This window comes from Myotis daubentonii, chromosome 4, assembly GCF_963259705.1.
Source record: "Myotis daubentonii chromosome 4, mMyoDau2.1, whole genome shotgun sequence".
In the NCBI taxonomy this organism is placed as follows: domain Eukaryota; kingdom Metazoa; phylum Chordata; class Mammalia; order Chiroptera; family Vespertilionidae; genus Myotis; species Myotis daubentonii.
In genome coordinates, this window is record NC_081843.1 from 47,191,280 (window position 1) to 47,208,166 (window position 16,887).

A 16,887-nucleotide genomic window follows, 5' to 3' on the forward strand; every position below is an offset into this window, starting at 1 on the left:
AAATGTCTGAATCTTTCCATTTCCTCAAAAGAAAAGTTGAAAATGGAGAGAGGTGGGAGGCAAACCAGGAGAATTATGTATTGTAGAAGCCAAAGGCAAAGAGTACTTCACAAAGGAAGGAATGGTCGTGTTCATCATTGCCAAGAATGCAAACAAAATAAAACCTTAAAAACATCCACTAGATTTACTGTCGTGGATGTCATTGAAGGCTTTAACAAAAGCCTTGTTAATGGAGCAGGGAACAGAAGCCAGACAGGAACTAGGAAATGGGAGAGAAGGAAGCGGCAATCGTGATTGTCAACAATCTGTGGGGCTATTTGGCGGAGAAGGGAGGAGCGAAGGGGTAGCTTGAAAGCAAGAGAAGATCCGAAAGGGGCTGTTTCTAAGACGTGAGAGACTGAAGCTTGTTTACATGGGGATGGGGAGGTGGGAGGGCGTGGCATGGAGACAATAGGACAGAACTTCTGAGAATGTGTAAATGAGAACAGGTGGAGGGACTGGCCTCGGATGGGAGGAGGGACACTGCCTTCACCAGAAGAGACAGGTAGGACATGAGTACAGAAGCAAAGTTCCCTCTGATCGACCGGAGTGGTTTTTCCAGGGAAGTAGGGGGCACAGAGGGTGAAACATCTGGTTAAAGGGGAGACCGTTGAGACTGAGAGAAAGGGAAGATGTTGATGAGGCAGTGCTGAGGGTCCAACTGAGGTCGATACCTGAGTGTACCCCCACTGGATGTGTGCTTTACATTGGTTTCCAGTGGGTGTCAGCTGCCCATAGCAAGAGCAGAGAAGGCTGATATTTGTGTAATTCAGGACCGGTTTAGTCAGATGGGTGTGACCAAAAGATAGAGGAGCTGGGAGTTGAAAGCGTTTACCAGAGAGAGATTGTTGTTATGAAGCTGTGCTAGGTAGAGAGGGGAATGAGAGAAGGAGGGAGTGGAAGGATGGAGAGAGAGTGGCAGGACCCAGGGCTTGGAGGTCTTCGTGAAATCAGGGTGAGCGCAGAGGGGTGCCTGAGAAGCAAGCTGGGATGAGAGGAAGAGGTGACTGGAGAAGGTGATGAGAGCCTTAGTGATTTAGAAGATGCAGCCCTTTCAGATAATCAGGCTCAGCAGCCAGCCCTGGTGTGGGGGTAGCAGTGGGGGGAGGAGGGAGCAGAGGTGAGTGAGAGCAAAGGACCTGTAGTTGAGGTAGAAGAGAAACCGAGGAGCAGAGGGTGGGTACTTCGGTGGACACTAACACTTCCATGAATGGTGTGGTAAAAGGACTGTAAGCCCGGTCCTAAGTCTTTGAAAAATGGGGTAAAAATGAGGTCTACATACCACCAATGTATTCATAGGGCAGAGCCTACAAAGGTTTGAAAGTTTTTGAGAGGAGAAATGGCCTGAGAAGCAGGGACACCGACCTCACTTCCCAACACTGGGGTTAATGGGCAAGAGGGAAAAGAAACAGCCCCACAGAAGAGGCTGGGGGAAGCAGTGTTCTAGAACACCGCCAGGGCTCATTGCGACAGTGGTTCTCATCCCCGCTCCACATGGAGATTCATCCAGGGAGCTTAACACATACCCAGGCCCAGGTCGCACCCCTGACCAACAAGCAGCATCTCTGGAGCGCGAGGCTGTGTGCCACTTACTGCTCATCAGTCATTCTAACGTGCAGGTGGATTTTTTTATAACCACTGATTTAAGACAAGGAGGTGAAGGGGACTTTGAAGAAGGAATTGTAGATACAGAGATTTCCTGATTAGGATTGATAATGGCCTGATGCACAAACCGAACTTCCAGAGTGTCCGCCAGGAACTCATACTCACCAGGGGTTGAGTGCTAAGCACCAACAGACCCTTCTCCCAAGTTCACTACTCCCTTTTGTCTTACAGCAGAGATTTGGATCAAATGGCTAGAGGTGATCTTCAAGAGGATCCTGTGTGATTTTTACCTTTCTATGTAATCTGCCTCCATACTTTCCAGGTGATGTGAGGGAAAGCAGGTGTGGTCAAACCAGCATTTATGACGAGGAGTTATGAGTAGCTCTCAGCACTGACACGGAGCAAGCCACATCTTTCCTCTGTGCCTCTGTCCGACTCCTGTAAAATGTGGTGGAGGATGACAAGGATGCTAGTTAACTTTTACAGTGCCGTGTGAGCCAGCCCCTAGACTTGTGGTTTACATTCACCATCTCATTTAGTCCACACAATCCCTGGGAGTGAGTAGTACATGAATCTCCATTTACAGGCGAGGCTACTGGGGCTCCAGAGAGATAAGTGACTTGCCCAAGGTCACCAACTAGTAAGTTATAGAACCACAGCTGGCCTCAAGGGACCAAGGCCTTCCTTACTCCACTTCATGCTACTTAACTGCAAAGCAGTCTACCTTTCCTCCTAGTTCTAACGCTGTGATACTTTAACTCCCATGGGCTTTCTTTCCCCTAAGAGACAGGGTAGATTGCAGATTTCAAAAGCTTTGGAGGGGCAGCAGTTTTTCTGAAAAGATAAGGCAGGCTCCTGAAGTCATCTGAGGTGCACAGAGGGGAGATGACATCATGGGGTTTCCTCAGCCTATTCCCTGCAGGTGCTCCCCTGAGGGCTTCCCGGGGAGTGACACAGTAGCTGGCTAACACCCCCCCCCCCCCAGCTCCCAGAGCCATCTCTTCTCTGGCAGGTGGACATGTAATCTCACCTGGTCAGGACGCTGGGCACCTAATTGGATGGTGAGACTTCAGGATCTAACAATTGCCAGGAAGATTCTGGGTGGTATTTCTTATCCTTGTAAAGTTCACTCTAATTCTTTTCTTCCTGTATTCTATACTTTTAAATTAGGTAAATTTAATCTCTCCCTTCTTGGCTCAGCAAATTAAAATGCAACTATTAATGAAAATAATTTCCCTTTAAAAATATATCCTGAAACTCGATGTGGGGCATTTCCAATATACCCATAAAGCAAACAAGACAGCTTAATTGTTTGTTTCTCCAAGGGAAGAAGCTAAACTCGGAATTAATTTGGTTCAGCCTGTGAAACAATTCTGTTGCTCTGCCTAATTCTGCCAATGAAAGAACTTTTCCCAGATACAATTAGCATGTAAATCGGCGGCAGAGCGAGCAAGGGGCCCTGGCGGCGGCCCCGGCAGGACGGAGGTGCCTGTAGGAGAACCGCGAGAACCCTCCGCCTCGGGCCCGCGCCAGGGGCGCAAGGAGGAGCTCAGGAACCCAGCTCGCGCTGGCCCTGCCGTCACCAGCCAAAAGCTGGCTGTTAAATAATCTGGCTGTCAAATAGTGCAGCCGAGGATGGAGCCGTCCTGGCCCACCAACGCCCTTCTCCCGATCCCAACCGGATTCGAAAAGGACCTCCGGGAGCCAGCCTACACCCAGGGTGCCGGAGCGCACAGCCAAGCCCGCCGCCCAACCCTCCCCACCCCGCCCCAGCCCCCGTCCCCCTCGAAGCCAGCCCCCCGGGTCCCGGGGCTGCGCGCGCACCTAGAGTCGCCCTCCTCAGCCCCCTCCACCACCCGGAATCTGTACGGCTTTGGTTTGGGAAAGGTGGGGATAGCGGCCCCTGCTGGCAGCTGTGGCGAACAGCAGAGAGATCGACGTTCCCCCCATTTACCATTTCTCCACCTTTTCCAGGTGGGTTGTGGAAATAATAATAATAATAATAATAATAATAATAATAATAATAATAATAATATATACATGGATGGTGTTGTCGCGTGCGCACTTATTCTCCGTGAGTTCTCACGAGCAGGTGTCTGTATATAACTTGGGTTCTCAGCCCATTAGTGACCCTAGTCCCAACTATGGCACAGGTACAGTTTCTAATGTCATTTATTTGAGGGCACTCGGCGCAAGGATGAACAGGCTACAATCTTCCTCGCAGCGCTCTTCTCGCCCGACCCCTGGCTAGTAAATATTGCTTCGAGAACGGCTTGGCCTCCCAGTGTTACTTTCTTTAAAGGCCGTGAGTACGGCCATCTGCGAAGCCCACTGGGGAAACATCGGCCAAAGCGCGCAATTGTTTGCACCGCGAGCGGGCGCGGCAGGGGGCGCGCAATGGCGGGGTTGGGGGGAATTGGTATGCCCGGAACAGTTGGCACAAGTCTCTTACAGCAAGGCTTTTTGGCGAATGAAACTTCAAGCGACGGAGGATGGCTGTGTCTACCATTCTTCGTGAAATCACATAACAATAGCGCCTTGGAAGAAGTTGAGATTTACGTCTTCCATGAAGCCACTGGGTTCTCATTGGAATTGTTTGCGTTTTATTTAAGTTTATTTATTTCTAAGAACAGTCTACACACTTCTAAATTTTAAAACAAATCGTCGTTATTAACACCATTCTTTGTACTGTGGTTTATTTGCTTACTTAACATGCTTTATTAACGTGTTGTATACGCGTTCACTCATAGCTGTGTTCCTATCTAAGTGTATTTTTAACCGCGCCGGCTTCTATCCAATTCATTTGGGTGCGTAGAGCGTCGATCACTTCTGGAATCTACCTCTTGATACAGTAATCAGAATTAGGAAGGCTCACCGTTCACTTACCCTCATGCTTTAAAACTTTTCCACTTAAGAAAATCGATGGACAAATCCTTTCTTGTAACTCGCTCCTGCGCTACATCTATTTTTATTTATTTTTCTCATGTGGCAGGACTCAGCAATACTGTCCTGGATTTTTTATTTTTTTTTTCCATGCTAGAGCAGATGCGAGGGTGGGGGAGGCAAGGGCTGGGCTCCGCCGGAGTCGCCCCCTCCGGGACCTTTGCCCAGAGAGCATCGGCGGGGCCAGGAATCGCGATGGAAGGAAGCTCTACTGGTCAGTCGGTCCAAATCTCCACCTGCCGCCACACGGCGTAGGTTCCCTCTCTCTGTCTCGCTCACTCGCATGCACACACAAACACCACAGCTCTCCTTTGGGTCGGAGGAGAAGCCAGCCAAAGTAGGCGGGGTTGCAGGAGGAGAGTCCGCTGTGCGTAATCCAGTCCGGGACTTGGCTCAGCCCGGGAGCGGCGGCCTCTCCAGTGACAGAGGAGTAGTGAGCGGCAACGGGTGAGGCTGCAGCCAACTCCGCTCCCCTCGCACTCGGCTGCCCAGGCGCTCGGGACACAGCAGCGGCGCTTTCCCCTGGGCTGACTGCCCGCGATGTCCACTTAGGAGCGGCGGCAGCGGCCAGCATCGCCACACCGCGGCACACCGCTTCGGGTCGCAGAACGGGGCTAGAGGGTGCACCCCTGCCCCAGCCCCCACCCCGCCCCCCACCCTGAAATGACTTGTTAATCGGCGCAGACACTACCGAAGGGACTCGCTGGAGTGGAATCCAAGTGGAATTTGGATTTGGAGAAGAGTTTCTTGAACATTTACTCCTTCCTTATTGTTTTTTTTTCTTTCTTTTTTCTGATCCCCTTCTCCGCCTTTCATTGGAGATGAACACAGAGCTTTTGCATCCCAGAAAGTAGTCGCCGCGACTGTTATCCCCAAAGAGACAAGCACACATGTAGGAATGACAAAGGCTGGTGAAGGAGAGAGCGCAGCTCGCGGCCCGGAGAGATCGTCTCGATAATGGATTACTAAATGGGATCCACGCTGTACCAGCCCGCTCCGAGCCCTGGCCGCCTACCCGTCGATGCACCGAAAAGGTACGGCTGGGACGCCCCGGTGCGCTCCACCTCCGGGGCGGCTCGCCTCCAGCTTGCGGGTCTTGGGGCCGCGGCCAGAACGCTCTGGCTGCTTTGTGGTGCTTGCGTTTTATTTTGTCTCGTATCTCTGTCTCCTGAGCATTGCCCGGCCCTGGGGACGCAGTCGCGAGCCCTGCCGGCCTCTCCTCTCTGCCCTGAGCCCCAGAGACCGCCGGGCTCCGTGTTGCGGGCTTCCCCACCCGCGCCGCACACAACGCCCGGTGCCGCCCGGGACCGCGACCGCGACCGCTACCGCGACGGCGCGGATGGCCGTCTGGCCCGGGGATGTGTGTGCAGGACCGTCTCGTCCTCACTTTGGGGCCAGCAGAGAGCAGAGATGCCCCATGAGGGTGGGATTCTCGGGAGCGCCGTGTCCTGGTGCGAAAGCCAGGAAAGGGGTTCTGCCCTCGAGGGCTGAAAGAGGTGGGGTGGGAGAGCGCTGTTTTCATCCATAACCAGGTTTGGATTTCGGAGTGGGAGAATGGGTTCCGCAGAGACGGTGGGAAAGAGAAGGGGATCTTTTGTTGTCCGCGCGGGTCTGGGCTGGGCTCTGTGTGGAGTGTGTAAACTTGTAATAGCCCCGGCACCCGCGCGCCCTGCCACTTGGTGATAGCCGGGTTCCCGCGGCCACTGGCACCAGGGGTTCCGGGCTTTGTTTGCTTGAACGAGCGCCCAGGAGCGGTCTCCTCCTGGGGTGTGCGGCGCTCCGCCCTGGGCCCCATCCCTCGCCGCAGCTCCTGGGCAGTGAGGACAGCATCTGTCGGGGCTGCGTCGTCCCTCTCCAGACAGAGCCTGCCACTCCGGGGCGGGTGCGCGCCGCACCCTCCTCCAGAATCTCTGGAAAGGAGGTTCCCGGGAGGTGGGAGGGTGGGAAGACCTGGCAAGAGATGGCCCAGTGCTGCTACCCAAGCAAGGGCTCTGCCCCTGACCCAGGTTCTGGGTCTGCGAACTACTAGCTACGTTCTAGAGCTCTGCCTCTCGGCAGCGGCGCTCAGGAGCAGCCCGGCTGTGCCCACCCACCCTGCTTGGCCCTGATGGGGTGCGAGGTGGCTATTCTCCAGGCTCTCCCGCTTCTTCTCAGCTCCGCTGTGGTACGCAGTGCAAAGCAGGATCCTGATGTCCGCTCCCTCTTCCCTCGACACGAGAGGCGCTGGGGGAGCCAGGGAGCGTGCGGGTGTCGGGAAAGGAAACAGGACTCTGCTGCCTTTCCCGCTCCCTCTCCGCCCCTTCGCCCAGCGACTCCTCCTTCTTTTCCAGCACCGGTCACTCCACCAGGCGCCTCTGGAAAGTTTCTCTGAAAGCCAGGGGCGGCGGGCATGACATGACTGGGGCTCAGCATGTGCAGCCTGCGAGAAACTGAACCCCAAGGGAAGCGGGTGGACGGCCCAGGGTGCAACTAGGAGCGAGGTGCGGGCTTCTTTGGACAGTGGCGCCCCCACTCCCCACCCTCCACCCTCGACCAGCGGCTGCACTTGCTGTACCAGTCTCTCAAGCAATGGAAGGAGGGGAAGGTCAGCGTCAGGACTCGGGATGCTGATGCGGCCACTGTGGCCATCGGCTGGCGCGGGGGTGCGTGTGGGCATTCGCCGGGGCTGGCTGCCATGCAGGTACCAGTTCCAAGAGCAGCATCCCGGCCTCCGGAGCGCGCGCGCAGGTTTGCAGTCAGCGGGAGTCCAGGGAGGAACAGAGCAGGTAGTCTGGTGTGCGTGGAGCTGGGCTGCAACCTCTGTCTTCACAGCCAGAGCGAGCACTCGCAGGCCAGCCACCGCCTGTGTTGCAGTGGGCAGCCCCTCCAGCCGCTCACCGTCTGTCCTTGGGAGAAAGGTGGTTGCGTTGGGGAGGCCGTGGCCAGACACGGCCAGGGTGGGAACGCGCTCTGCTTATGCTGGATGGAAATCAAGTTGCCACTGAATGTGATCCATGAAAGGTTTAAAAACACAGAAGCGCACGAGACACACTTTCGCACACTTGTTCGCACAACTTTTTTTTTTTTTTTTTGCCTCCACTCGGAAAAGATCTTTAACCCAGTTGCAGCGCGTCCTTCCAGTAGGTCTCAGGAAAGCTATTTAATGCCCCCCAGCGCTGGTTTTTAAAGTCTTTTCCGAGTAGAAAGGTCGAGCGCCTTTTCTTGCCTTTCTCTAATCCTGTTAATTGTCAGTTTTCCTTCCAACACATATCTTACCTTTGGCGTTAAGTCCAGGGGTTGCCACTGATGGCAGGGGGGAGACTGTTGGTTTGGGATACATGACTCCTCTATTTTTTTTTAATTCTTTCCCAAACATAAAGATGCCTGTGCTCAATTCTGAATAAAAATATCTACTTGTTTATGCCTTATCCAATTGGCTAGCAGGGTCGTAAAAAGAACATTTTGTATGTTTTTTCCAGACCCTGTTTAGTCTGCATGGAGCAGTTTTATGATTTACAGTAAGCTTTGATTAAACCACTCCAGGCACCAAAGTTAATTATTAACCTAACCTTAAATACAGTGGCAGAACCGTGTCTCCACCTATTAACCTAAACTATCTGTTAAGAAATAATTGCATTGACTATTTGAATTTGGTTTACCCATGCTTGTTTACATGGTAACTCTTATTCAAATCTTGAGTAACCTCCACTCTCAATGTATATTCTGGTTTTAGGACATTCTTGAATGAGGCACCTTGCAAACCAACTTGAAAGCAAACAGGAATGAAATCAGATATAAAACTTCATTTTTGTGTTAATGTGTTTTTTCAACTTGATATAAAGCAGCATTCTAGTTCATGTTTCTTATTTACGATGTTTGTGTTCATGTTTCTTATTTCTGACAATCTTCCCACAGTGTTATGTTTTGCTGTTAACCACCATGTAGAGATGGGCCAACGTTATCCATCATGCATGTAATCCACCTGTGTAAATGTTCAGCAGACACCTAAAATCTTCATCTCAGGAGCCACCTGCAGAATATACTTATAGGCTGGAACATCTAAGTTTAAAGAGGTTAAAAATTCATAAGAATCAGTGTATAAACTTAACTAAATGTCTAATGAATAAATGAGTGAATGAAATAGTCACATGTGGTTCACATTTCTCCACTTACAGTGGACCTGTTTTTTTCTAGTGAAAAAAAATCTATGCCTTCAAGTATGTGGTTATTATAAAGTAGCAATAAGTGCAACTCTTTATTTATGCACACAGAGACACAAACTTACACCCCTCAAGTTCTTTCAAAGTCTAGTGAATGCTTTCCTCATTAGAAAAATATAACATTTGCATTCTGAGTAGGCAGATAACATTGCCAAGTGTGTTGAATGAGAAGAATAGCAAAAATTAGGGAGACTTATCTTCGTGCAATAAAAATAAGACACCCAAATTAAGAACTTTTATTAAATTCAAAATAAATACTCATGCTTTAAAAGTAAATGGGTAATTGCACTCCCATATAAAATGGAAGGAAAAATACTGTTTTGAACAAGGAAGTAAGTCAGATACTTTACTATGGGTGCATAGTGGGTTCAGCTCTTTTCCAAGCAGAACAAAAGAGTGTTTATGGGAGGAAAACTTTTTTTTTTTACAATTACATGGCCAAGAGCTAATATATTCTCCCATCTTTTTTTGTTTGTTTGTTTGCAGAAAGGAATCACAGAACAAGCCAAAGTAATTGCAAATACTTTAATTAGCACTGTAAAGCCTGGGAAAGCCTGTAGCTATCACACCCCATGTTAGGTTTAGACAATTGTCCAGCTCTCAGAGTGGGTGTTCCCTGGGTGTTCACACTTCCAGGGGGAGGTGCAGCCTGGAAGCATCCTGCTGTGCCCCCCACCTCCCAATATCAATCAATCTCTCTGTGCCTTTGGAGCCAAGTTGTCCCTGATAGTTCTATTCCAGGGTGAAGGTTTTTCTCATCTGCTTTAAATGTGCTGCAAGAGCAACTGAGCTATTCTCTGCTGGCAACCACAGGGTTGCCTCTTGGGGATATGGTAAGGTAGGGAAGGGAGGGAGGCATTTAATCCCTTTGAAATGGGCAAATAAGATATCATACCACACAAACCTCAAGGGGAGAAGGGAGCTCAGGATACTCCTCAGGCTGGGACTATTATAGTATAGGATATACACCAAAGTATCTTGCTTTGTGAAGCAGATGACTTACTGTAAAACTTTTTTTATTAGAATTATTCTAATTACACTAATGGAGAGTGTCACATAAAACTATCAATACTCTGATGTCTCCCAAATAATGTGCATCTCTCAGGTAGTCAACATTCAAAACACCTACTTCTGGATCTTTCTCCCCCAAATATGCTTTTCTTAAAATCTCCATCCCGGTAAATGGCATGTTCCATCCTTTGAGTTGCTCAAGCCTAAAATCTGTGACTCTTTCTCTGTCCACACCCATTCCAGCTGCAATGCTGTTGGCATTCGGACTTCCTGCAGGCCTTCCACTTCTGGGGGCCACACACTGGCTAAGCCACGGAGCGCCCCTGCTGGGTTATTGTGCCTGCCTCCCCGCCTGTCTTCCTGTTTTGCTCTGGGCCCCCTACAGTCTTTTCTCCCTGCCATCCCCAGAGCGAAAAGACTAAGCTAGATCAGATCACTTCTGCTCAGCTTTCCCACTTCATCCCAGTGAAAGCCGAAGTCCTTCCTGTGGCTTTGTGGCCCCACATGATCTGCACTTGGGCCCCCACCTCGCTGACCTCCTCTCCTTGGGGTTACTTCAATGCCAGTTGTGCTCTCCTTGGTCCCTTGCAGGCTCTTTTATGGCTTGGGAAGGGTGTTGCCCCTGGATGGCTTCATGATTGTTCCTCACATTCCTTAGGTTTCTGCTCAAATGTCACTTTCTCAGTGAAACCTTTTCTGATCACCTTATTTACTTCACCCTTTTCCCTCAACACCTCCTACCGCCCTGGCCTGCCTCATTTTTTTCCCTTAGCACTTTCACAGCCCAGTACACTATACGTTGTCCTAGTTTATTTTGCCCTCCACTAGAACATAATGCCATAAGGGTAGACATGTTTATGTTTTATTCACTACCTTACCTCCAGCACCTACACCTGTGCCTGGCACATCCTAGGCCCTCTAGGACAAGTACTTGTTGAATGAATGAATGAATGAATGGTGACTCTTTTTGCAAACAACTAATCTTTATCTCTTTTGTCTGCTCATTTTCTTTTTCATATATATATATATATATATATATATATATATATATATATTCTTTTTTTTCTTGATTTCAGAGAGGGAGAAAGAAATAGAAACATCAATGATAAGAGAGAATCATTGATTGGCTGCCTCCTGCATGCCCCACACTGGGGATAGAGCTGGCAACCCAGACATATGGCCTGACGGAGAATTGAACCGTGACCTCCTGGTTCATAGGTCAATTCTCAACCACTGAGCTATGCCAGCCAGGCAATGTCTGCTCGTTTTTCTATGCCATGTTTCCATCAAATGAGCTATCTCTCTGCCTGCATGAGTGTGTGTGTGTGTGTGTGTGTGTGTGTGTGTGTGTGTGAACAATGTCTTCCATGTACATAGGTGATATGTCTCATGCACCATTAGTAGAACATTCACTGTGGGTTGTTTTCCCAGTCTTGGTGATAGATTGGAGCCTGCTCATTCCCACACTCTCACCCAGTTCCCTTCTGTGGCCAAGAACACACATCTGTGGGACACCTGGTTGAAGCTGTAGGGAATCTGAGTTAGGCAAAATCAACTTGCCAAGAAACTGAGCTAAGAAGACAAGCCAGCACTTATGGGGATTGAGCTTTTGACCTTGGCCTCATTTGTTCTGCATTCTAACCATTGGCCACAGAACCTTCTTGCTTTTTTGGAGTTTACTAACACTAGTTTTCAAAATTGAACTTCCTACCAGGAGAAAATAATATGCTTGTTAACCCACATTTCTGCCCTGTACAAGTATAGCAGTAACTTGTTGAAGGTCCTGTACTTGGAGTCAGAAGAACTGGGCTTCAGACTTCAACTATCTTAACCTTTCTGATCTGCATTATTTTAAACAAAAAATGTGAATAGTAACGTGCTTCCTACCTTGTAGGACTGCTGGAAGAATAAGATGAAATCAGGAATGTGAATGTATATGGTAAACTATGAAATGCACTTTGGAAATTTGAAGTTTGATGCTAGCTCCTCCCTCCCCACACCCTAGGCCTAGCAGAGACCCTACTTCATTGTCTTCTAAATCAGAAAAGAAAGATTAGACTCTGTTGATGTCATTTTAGTGTAAACCACATTGTGAAATTAAACAATATCCTCAAATTCATTGAAAACACACAGTCTACATACAACTGGGATAGTAGCCATATTAATCAGAACGCCAACTGCATCAAGCAAAGATTGCTTTCAATGTGACCATTAAATTGAGCGAGGTCATGGGAGGGGCACTCTGCCAGTCATTATAAACAAAGCTAGGGCATTGTTTGTGCTTAGGTAAGTTCTACACTGGTTAATGTCAACGTGTGCATGAATGTGGAACAGACCTGTCAGGGTGAACTAGGAGTAGTAGAAGTTCTGATCTTCGCTGTAACACGGGCAACTTCATTAGATTTTGTGGTGCGAAGTTGATAACATGGAGGGACTGTCACAGGGAAGGCAGTCAAGGGTTCTGGAGGGAGTGCCGAGGTCACTCTTCTTAGGTGGACAGACCGCACTTGGATTTGCATCCTAGTTTTTGCCATTTACAAACAGTGTGACTTTGAGCCAGTTACTTGACTTGTCTGTCTCCATTTCCATTTGTAAAATGCTAGCATGATGATGTTATGGTGGTTAAGAGTAAATATGATGGTATCTGTAAATTTGTAGCACAATACCTGGTACACTATACACATTCATTAAATACAAGGTGCTTTAAATTTTTTTAAATCCTCACCTGAGGATATGTTTTTAATGATTTTTAGAGAAAGAAGAAGGGAGAGAGAGAAAAAACATCGTTTGGCTGCCTGCCATATGCAGTGCATCTAGGTATGTGCCCTGATCAGGAATCAAACCCGCAACCCTCAGTGTACCAGACAATGCTCCATCCCACTGAGCTACCCAGCCAGGGAAGGAGTTATTTGTATCTGGGTGACAGTAGCCAGGGAGAGTGCCCAGATGGGGAGAGTACCGAAGGAAATGGCCGCAAGTCTGTAGCATAAAGAGATGCTGCAAAGGAAACAACCTTTGGGCCAGAGAGGAACATTCACACCGTCAGCGGGCAATGGTGTCAGAGGTTTTAAGCTGAGAAGCATGTGAAAGAGTCACTTGCATGGGAAGAGGAGTCATGATCCTTTTCCTAACGGGGGAAGTTGAAATATCACACCCAATATAGAAGAAAAAAAACAAAAACACTATACAAACAAAACAATAGCAAGTAGCACAGGGCCTCACACCTAATAAGACCCAAAGGAGAGTTGTTTTAAAGAAATGATATCCTTCACCTACTAACATTTTAAGTATAAAACACACAATCTGAACCCACCAAAGAATCTGAAAGTGCCCACCTTTGGCACCTGAGAGTAGCCAGAAATGGCTGTTCAGTGATGAGCTGAATGGACCCCAAGCACCATACCTGTGACAGGAGACACTGGCTGCCCAACGACTCCGAGGAGGCTGTCACCAACTTCTGCAAGAGGGTCTGCATGCTGGCCATACACTTGCCGGGTCACTCTTCCCTGGGCAGACCTGCAATCCATTTAGGAGAGCATGACTCTTTCTCTACTCAGAAGCAAAACATCACCTTCCCCACCAAACAGAGGAGATAGTTAGCTGACCCCAATAGAGATAGCATTTACTCTGACGGATATACTGCCATGAAATTTGATTCAAATGATAGCCATGCAAATTCTTATCAGTGAGAAGAATCTGACTTCTGAAAGGCGCAGCGGAAGGTACAGTAAATGGGCATCATCACCACGTTCCCAAAGAACTGCTGCACCAGGAGGAATAGGAATCTCTCCTGGCCTAGAATTAGTTATTTTTTTCTAAAAGACAAATTTGTTTTCCTCTTAAATTTTGTAAGTAGAAAGATAATATAAAGAGAGAGAGAGAAATAAATCAGCAATTAACATGCCTCAAAGACTGAAGGGCCAGGTCTTCTGAGCAGTGAGTGAGATAACCTGCTATGAAAGTATTGTTAGTATTCGGTATTTCCACACACAGCCCACAGACCTGAGGCTTTCATTTACGATGACTCAGCGCTTCTGTGGTTTCCCACTAACCTATAATTGCCATTTGTAGAAAATTTAATTCAAAGAATCCCCGCCAATTAAAAAATTTAGCAGGAGATGCTATTTACCCCTCTCTTAGCCTTTCTACCCTCCCACGTGTTCAAGACCAAGCCTTTGGCCATGATTAGATTTGAAGCATTTATAGCACAAGCTGGCACTGAACACAATGAAAACACACCATTGGAAAGTAACCATTTTGGGGGCTGAGAAGAAACACTATATTAGTTATGGTTTAATGTTATATGAGACTTTTACAGACGAGCTTTCTGTGATGGATCCACTCTTCTTTCCTTTTTCTTATTCCTGACCCCTTTTAAAGGAGAGTATTCAATCTTTTCATTAATATTGCAGTGACTCCAGCTGTCCTTGAATGAGGAAACTGAGAGAATACTGATTGAGCTGGTGAGAGGGAGTGTTCCTTCACCGAAAATGGAATGCTTTATGAAAAACTGCGTTCCACAAAAAAACATTCCAACAATCCACCAACTGTGTCTCCTCCTTTTTACCCCGAGAACCACGTGACTTCATTCACTTATTTTGGTGTTTGTATGCATTCGTTCCTAGGCTTCAAATACCCAGGTGGGAAGCCGGTAGATTAAGCCTTTAATTATTCTAAAAATGAGAGCATTAGAGTTACTAAGAACATGCTCATCTCAGCATTGTGAGCAATACATGGAAACCGAATAGTTTACAGCATCCTAAACTGGAGTATACGTAGCCAAATGGCCGTTGGGTGGATTTTTATAAGAATACTTGTTAATGGTTTTCAAGATGGATTCTGTGCTAATTTTTCGCGCATCATGAATGATGGCCCCAGCTAGACACTGTCGCTGGGATCTTCATCTATTAATCATGGAGGCTGCTTTCTTATTCGGTTGCCATAGTTTCAGTGCCTCCGATAGTGTTGGGGTGTCTTGGGAAAGGTTTGAGATATACTAGGGCTTGCAAGACTGGCAGTTATGTTGGCAGTTGCGGTGCTCTTGAAAGAACTGAAAACCACTTCTCTTCTAATTCAGTGCTGGATTCAAAGAGGCAACTTCTGAGAGCCTCTCCCTGGACCTTGTTATGTGCGCAGCCAGCTGATATTTACTCCAGGATTTGCCTCTTGCTCAGCGCTGCTGGCAAAAAATTACAGTCCAGGGGCTGATGTCACTTTCATCTTCCGACGAGAAAGCACAAGGGTGCGAACTCTTCGTTAGGACTATTTATAAATGTGGAGGTAAATGAGGGCATTCATGACTTTGCTCAACATTTCAGCTTCATAAATTGGTGTTGGCTCTGCAGATTGCTAAATAAATAAAATGACCTCAGGAGTGTTGTGTCTCTTGCCTGGGTATGGCAATGCAAACATTTAGTGCTTTCCTTCAGGTTTCACCTTTATTTTTTTTTTTAGGTCTGACACACATTACTGAGGAGCGAGAGACCATTTGGCTGTATTTGCAACATTGGCCCATCGGTCTGCTGCTTTGTCAACTCTTGAGTATAAGAGCATTTTTTTAAATTTCTGTAATTGTAATATTTTGCTATTTTGTGTTTAGATTTGTGACTTACGGGTTGATTAGGAAAAGCTCTCCAGTTGTGCATATATTGCATGACTGAGTCAAGAAAAGATTTGGAGAAGTAAATTGTTGCAGGAGGGAGACCCACATACGAGCTGGATTTATGTGCTTCCTGTGTGATGTGGAGCGCAGCCTTCCTTTGTTAGGTAAATGTGGCCCGTGTAACAGAAACTCCCGGGGCACTGCTTAATGTTTTCTTCCCCATTCCTCAAGTGGACTTTCAAGGACTCCTACCAGTCTAAGCTGAGCCATTAAATTCCTCATAGACTAAAACATAAAATAAAACAATCTCACACTTGATGCATATGGCACTGAATTCAGGACATGCAAAGCATCAGATGAAAATCCAGGCAGGTTCAGAAGAAGAAAACCTTTAATCCATTACAAATGGGTCTCATCTAGGAAAATAGTCATTTTTATTTTATTTTATTTTTTTACTAGAAAATGACTAGTTTTCATTTCAGGGTGAGCTTCAAAGCAACCGGTTCAAATTTCCCCACATCCAGCCTGTCACATTTTTTGTGTCATATCAACAAGCATTTTAATGCACGTGCCTATTATATTGACCCCTCCCTTACCCAACCACACTAAATGATTGATTTTAGAGGCCAATAATTTGAAGTAAATTAAAAGGATAACATGCCCTTAATTGCTACTGGCTTCACCAGGCTTCTGGGCACGGGAATTCCTTGCGGAGAAACACTTTTAAGTGTCACAGCAGTTTTTGATCATGTGGTCGGCTTACCCATAGGCTGCAATTATCCCCCAGCCCTTCTCCAGGTCCCCCTCAAATATCTCCGTGAAGCAAAACAAGCATGCATTTTTAAATTCAGCATTATGGACCCCCAATTGTTTGACAGGGCAAGAAAATGTGTCCTGCACGTCGTATAGTATTCTCGTAAGTTAGTTTTTTAAGGGCGGGGGTGGGGGGTGGAGCGGGAGAGAACAGTGGGACTAATATTTCCGATCAGAAGCTTTTGGTGTGAGAAGAAGAGTTTGTGAATTCAGTTTGCTGTCCTCTCTACAGTCACAGATTGGCATTATTCTTGGGTGACAGGTCAGGCAAGATGCTACACATAGAGCCTTAAGAAAAGCAAGCAGTACTTCTGTGTGGATGTCAGTCCAATACAATGTGGACTTTAATTAACCTTAATTAATGATTTCTGATTACAGATTTTCCCTTGTGCCTCCAAGGCACAAAATGTATTTTGGTGGAACATTTCCAATGGCAGTGACTTGAATATGCTTCCATTTTCTTGCCATGCACACCACACTAGGTTCTTGGTGTATGAAGAATGTCTTGCTGCATCCTTCCTAGACTGGTAAAATGCATTGTCCCGCAAGTGGTCATACAGATGCAGAGTATGTTGGAATGGCAGGTGAACCATTTTTAATTTTAAAGCAGTTTACTTATCAAAATAGGCGACATTTTCTGGCTTCGACCTGGATTTAAGGCCATTCCTCCCAAAG

The 16,887-nt window shown here is 47.4% G+C and overlaps 1 protein-coding gene across 5 annotated transcripts in view; it reads left to right on the forward strand.

Moving 5' to 3' along the window:
* Positions 1-5,483: 5,483 nt before the first annotated feature.
* SEMA6A (semaphorin 6A) overlaps positions 5,484-16,887 on the forward strand; it is a 128,546-nt gene continuing 117,142 nt past the window's right edge. For 4 of the 5 annotated variants that reach the window (XM_059693832.1, XM_059693835.1, XM_059693834.1 and 1 more), the window contains exon 1: positions 5,484-5,621. The gene's annotated coding sequence lies outside the window, so the exon portion shown is untranslated. The remainder of the gene's footprint in view (positions 5,622-16,887) is intronic. The other variant, XM_059693833.1, reaches the window with a different exon arrangement.